The sequence below is a fragment of the Dama dama genome, unplaced genomic scaffold, assembly GCF_033118175.1.
Source record: "Dama dama isolate Ldn47 unplaced genomic scaffold, ASM3311817v1 ptg000020l, whole genome shotgun sequence".
Lineage (NCBI taxonomy): Eukaryota > Metazoa > Chordata > Mammalia > Artiodactyla > Cervidae > Dama > Dama dama.
Genome location: NW_026870875.1, coordinates 1,352,797 through 1,358,504, shown reverse-complemented (window position 1 = coordinate 1,358,504; position 5,708 = coordinate 1,352,797).

Genomic DNA, 5,708 nt, shown 5'->3' with positions numbered 1-5,708 from the left:
GCCAAGGCAGAACCACATGCACACGTCTGTTCCTGCCCCCTGCACCGGCAGAGAGCTAGGGGAGCCAGAGTCTGTCAGGCAGCTGCTGGGCTGGCCGCCTGTGTGGGAAGGGGCAGAGCCGACCTAGGGGCAAGTTGGGCCTCTTGCTCTCCCTGCTGCCCTGAGGCTGCTGGGTCAAAGAGGTCTTGGGCATCCAGCCCCTTGCTGGTCCCTTCCCTCTGACGAGGCCCTCTGAGCTCCAGCACCTTGCAGTGTGGAGACAGCCCCTGCCAGCAACCTCCTCTCCAAGAGGCCTCAACCGAGGCCTAGGCCAGGGGAAAGGAACCAGCGGGGATGAGCCTGGGGAGGCGCCCGGGCATGTCTGGACCCAGTCCCCGCAGCCTGCCCCTTGGTGGGGCAGTACCCCCGGAGGCCAGGAAGGTCTGGGCAAGGCTGGCCAGGGGCAGGCGCCCTGCTGGGTCCTGCCACTGGCCTCTGGGGCCTCTGAGCACAACCGGCCCTCTCCCACTGGAAGACCTCCCCGGCTGCCTCCAAAGGCCGGTTTGCAACACTCCCGCCCGCTGTTCCCGCCAGGCACGCACAATGCTCCCAAGCCCGGGAGAAAAGCGCTTCGGGGTGGTGCTCTCTCCGGGCCCTTGCCCCTGAGCCTGGGGCCAGGCAGTGGGTCCACACTCCCAGACCAAGGCAGAACCACATGCACACGTCTGTCCCAGCCCCCTGCACCGGCAGAGAGCTCGGGGGAGCCAGAGTCTGTCAGGCAGCTGCTGGGCTGGCCGCCTGTGTGAGAAGGGGCAGAGCCGACCTAGGGGCAAGTTGGGCCTCTTGCTCTCCCTGCTGCCCTGAGGCTGCTGGGCCAAAGAGGTCTTGGGCATCCAGCCCCTTGCTGGTCCCTTCCCGCTGATGAGGCCCTCTGAGCTCCAGCACCTTGCAGTGTGGAGACAGCCCCTGCCAGCAACCTCCTCTCCAAGGAGGCCTCAACCGAGGCCTAGGCCCAGGGGAAAGGCACCAGCGGGGATGAGACTGGGGAGGCGCCCGGCCATGTCTGGACCCAGTCCCCGCAGCCTGCCCCTTGGTGGGGCTGTACCCCCGGAGGCCAGGAAGGTCTGAGCAAGGCTGCCAGGGGCAGGGACACTGCTGGGTCCTGCCCCTGGCCTGTGGGGCCTCTGAGCACAACCGGCACTCTCCCGCTGGAAGACCTCCCCGTCTGCCTCCAAAGGCCGGTTTCCAAGCACTCCAGCCCGCAGTTCCCGCCAGGCCCGCACAATGCTCCCAAGCCCGGGAGAAAAGCGCTTCGGGCTGGTGCTCTCTCCGGGCCCTTGCGCCTGAGCCTGGGGGCAATGCAGGCGGAACACACTCCCAGGCGAAGGCAGAACCACATGCACACGTCTGTTCCTGCCCCCTGCACCGGCAGAGAGCTAGGGGAGCCAGAGTCTGTCAGGTAGCTGCTGGGCTGGCCGCCTGTGTGGGAAGGGGCAGAGCCGACCTAGGGGCAAGTTGGGCCTCTTGCTCTCCCTGCTGCCCTGAGGCTGCTGGGTCAAAGAGGTCTTGGGCATCCAGCCCCTTGCTGGTCCCTTCCCTCTGACGAGGCCCTCTGAGCTCCAGCACCTTGCAGTGTGGAGACAGCCCCTGCCAGCAACCTCCTCTCCAAGAGGCCTCAACCGAGGCCTAGGCCAGGGGAAAGGCACCAGCGGGGATGAGCCTGGGGAGGCGCCCGGGCATGTCTGGACCCAGTCCCCGCAGCCTGCCCCTTGGTGGGGCAGTACCCCCGGAGGCCAGGAAGGTCTGGGCAAGGCTGGCCAGGGGCAGGCGCCTTGCTGGGTCCTGCCACTGGCCTCTGGGGCCTCTGAGCACAACCGGCCCTCTCCCACTGGAAGACCTCCCCGGCTGCCTCCAAAGGCCGGTTTGCAACACTCCCGCCCGCTGTTCCCGCCAGGCGCGCACAATGCTCCCAAGCCCGGGAGAAAAGCGCTTCGGGGTGGTGCTCTCTCCGGGCCCTTGCCCCTGAGCCTGGGGCCAGGCAGTGGGTCCACACTCCCACACCAAGGCAGAACCACATGCACACGTCTGTCCCAGCCCCCTGCACCGGCAGAGAGCTAGGGGGAGCCAGAGTCTGTCAGGCAGCTGCTGGGCTGGCCGCCTGTGTGAGAAGGGGCAGAGCCGACCTAGGGGCAAGTTGGGCCTCTTGCTCTCCCTGCTGCCCTGAGGCTGCTGGGCCAAAGAGGTCTTGGGCATCCAGCCCCTTGCTGGTCCCTTCCCGCTGATGAGGCCCTCTGAGCTCCAGCACCTTGCAGTGTGGAGACAGCCCCTGCCAGCAACCTCCTCTCCAAGGAGGCCTCAACCGAGGCCTAGGCCCAGGGGAAAGGCACCAGCGGGGATGAGACTGGGGAGGCGCCCGGCCATGTCTGGACCCAGTCCCCGCAGCCTGCCCCTTGGTGGGGCTGTACCCCCGGAGGCCAGGAAGGTCTGGGCAAGGCTGCCAGGGGCAGGGACATTTCTGGGTCCTGCCCCTGGCCTGTGGGGCCTCTGAGCACAACTGGCACTCTCCCGCTGGAAGACCTCCCCGTCTGCCTCCAAAGGCCGGTTTGCAAGCACTCCAGCCCGCTGTTCTCGCCAGGCCCGCACAATGCTCCCAAGCCCGGGAGAAAAGCGCTTCGGGCTGGTGCTCTCTCCGGGCCCTTGCCCCTGAGCTTGGGGGCAAGGCAGGGGGAACACACTCCCAGGCCACGGCAGAACCACATGCCCACGTCTGTTCCTGTCCCCTGCACTGCCAGAGAGCTTGGGGGAGCCAGAGTCTGTCATGCAGCTGCTGGGTTGGCCGCCTGTGTGGGAAGGGGCAGAGCCGATCTAGGGGCAAGTTGGGCCTCTTGCTCTCCCTGCTGCCCTGAGGCTGCTGGGCCAAAGAGGTCTTGGGCATCCAGCCCCTTACTGGTCCCTTCCCTCTGACGAGGGCCTCTGAGCTCCAGCACCTTGCAGTGTGGAGACAGCCCCTGCCAGCAACCTCCTCTCCAAGGAGGCCTAAACCGAGGCCTAGGCCCAGGGGAAAGGCACCAGCGGGAATGAGCCAGGGGAGGCGCCCGAGCATGTCTGGACCCAGTCCCCGCAGCCTGCCCCTTGGTGGGGCAGTACCCCCGGAGGCCAGGAAGGTCTGGGCAAGGCTGGCCAGGGGCACGGGCCCTGCTGCGTTCTGCCCCTGGCATGTGGGGCCTCTGAGCACAACCGTCCCTCTCCCACTGGAAGACCTCCCCGGCTGCCTCCAAAGGCCGGTTTGCAAGCGCTCCCTCCCACTGTTCCCAGCAGGCGTGCACAAGGCTCCCAAGCCCGGGAGAAAAGCGCTTCAGGGTGGTGCTCTCTCCGGGCCATTGCCCCTGAGCCTGGGGGCAAGGCAGGGTGTCCACACTCCCAGGCCAAGGCAGAACGACATGCACACGTCTGTTCCTGCCCCCTGCACCGGCAGAGAGCTCGGCAGAGCCAGAGACTGCCAGGCTGCTGCTGGGCTGGCTGCCTGTGTGGGACGGGGCAGAGCCGACCTAGGGGCAAGTTGGGCCTCTTGCTCTCCCTGCTGCCCTGAGGCTGCTGGGTCAAAGAGGTCTTGGGCATCCAGCCCTTTGCTGGTCCCTTCCCTCTGACGAGGCCCTCTGAGCTCCAGCACCTTGCAGTGTGGAGACAGCCCCTGCCAGCAACCTCCTCTCCAAGGAGGCCTAAACCGAGGCCTAGGCCCAGGGGAAAGGCACCAGCGGGGAGGAGCCTGGGGAGGCGCACGGACATGTCTGGACCCAGTCCCCGCAGCCTGCCTCTTGGTGGGGCAGTACCCCCGGAGGCCAGGAAGGTCTGGGCAAGGCTGGCCAGGGGCAGGCGCCCTGCTGGGTCCTGCCCCTGGCCTCTGGGGCCTCTGAGCACAACCGGCCCTCTCCCACTGGAAGACCTCCCCGGCTGCCTCCAAAGGCCGGTTTGCAACACTCCCGCCCGCTGTTCCCGCCAGGCACGCACAATGCTCCCAAGCCCGGGAGAAAAGCACTTCGGGGTGGTGTTCTCTCCGGGCCCTTGCCCCTGAGCCTGGGGGCCAGGCAGGGGGAACACACTCCCAGGCCAAGGCAGAACGACATGCACACGTCTGTTCCTGCCCCCTACACCGGCAGAGAGCTCGGGGGAGCCAGAGACTGCCAGGCAGCTGCTGGGCTGGCTGCCTGTGTGGGACGGGGCAAGCCGACCTAGGGGCAAGTTGGGCCTCTTGCTCTCCCTGCTGCCCTGAGGCTGCTGGGTCAAAGAGGTCTTGGGCATCCAGCCCCTTGCTGGTCCCTTCCCTCTGACGAGGCCCTCTGAGCTCCAGCACCTTGCAGTGTGGAGACAGCCCCTGCCAGCAACCTCCTCTCCAAGAGGCCTCAACCGAGGCCTAGGCCAGGGGAAAGGCACCAGCGGGGATGAGCCTGGGGAGGCGCCCGGGCATGTCTGGACCCAGTCCCCGCAGCCTGCCCCTTGGTGGGGCAGTACCCCCGGAGGCCAGGAAGGTCTGGGCAAGGCTGGCCAGGGGCAGGCGCCCTGCTGGGTCCTGCCACTGGCCTCTGGGGCCTCTGAGCACAACCGGCCCTCTCCCACTGGAAGACCTCCCCGGCTGCCTCCAAAGGCCGGTTTGCAACACTCCCGCCCGCTGTTCCCGCCAGGCACGCACAATGCTCCCAAGCCCGGGAGAAAAGCGCTTCGGGGTGGTGCTCTCTCCGGGCCCTTGCCCCTGAGCCTGGGGCCAGGCAGTGGGTCCACACTCCCAGACCAAGGCAGAACCACATGCACACGTCTGTCCCAGCCCCCTGCACCGGCAGAGAGCTCGGGGGAGCCAGAGTCTGTCAGGCAGCTGCGGGGCTGGCCGCCTGTGTGAGAAGGGGCAGAGCCGACCTAGGGGCAAATTGGGCCTCTTGCTCTCCCTGCTGCCCTGAGGCTGCTGGGCCAAAGAGGTCTTGGGCATCCAGCCCCTTGATGGTCCCTTCCCTCTGACGAGGCCCTCTGAGCTCCAGCACCTTGCAGTGGGGAGACAGCCCCTGCCAGCAACCTCCTCTCCAAGGAGGCCTCAACCGAGGCCTAGGCCCAGGGGAAAGGCACCTGCGGGGATGAGACTGGGGAGGCGCCCGGGCATGTCTGGACCCAGTCCCCGCAGCCTGCCCCTTGGTGGGGCTCTAACCCCGGAGGCAGGAAGGTCTGGGCAAGGCTGGCCAGGGGCAGGGGACCTGCTGGGTCCTGCCCCTGGCCTGTGGGGCCTCTGAGCACAACCGGCCCTCTCCCACTGGAAGACCTCCCCGGCTGCCTCCAAAGGCCGGTTTGCAAGCACTCCTGGCCACTGTTCCCACCAAGCACGCAAAATGCTCCCAAGCCCGGGAGAAAAGCGCTTCGGGGTGGTGCTCTCTCCGGGCCCTTGCCCCTGAGCCTGGGGGCCAGGCAGGGGGAACACACTCCCAGGCCAAGGCAGAACCACATGCACACGTCTGTTCCTGCCCCCTACACCGGGAGAGAGCTCGGGGGAGCCAGAGACTGCCAGGCTGCTGCTGGGCTGGCTGCCTGTGTGGGACGTGGCAGAGCCGACCTAGGGGCAAGTTGGGCCTCTTGCTCTCCCTGCTGCCCTGAGGCTGCTGGGCCAAAGAGGTCTTGGGCATCCAGCCCCTTGCTGGTCCCTTCCCTCTGACGAGGCCCTCTGAGCTCCAGCACCTTGCAGTGTGGAGACA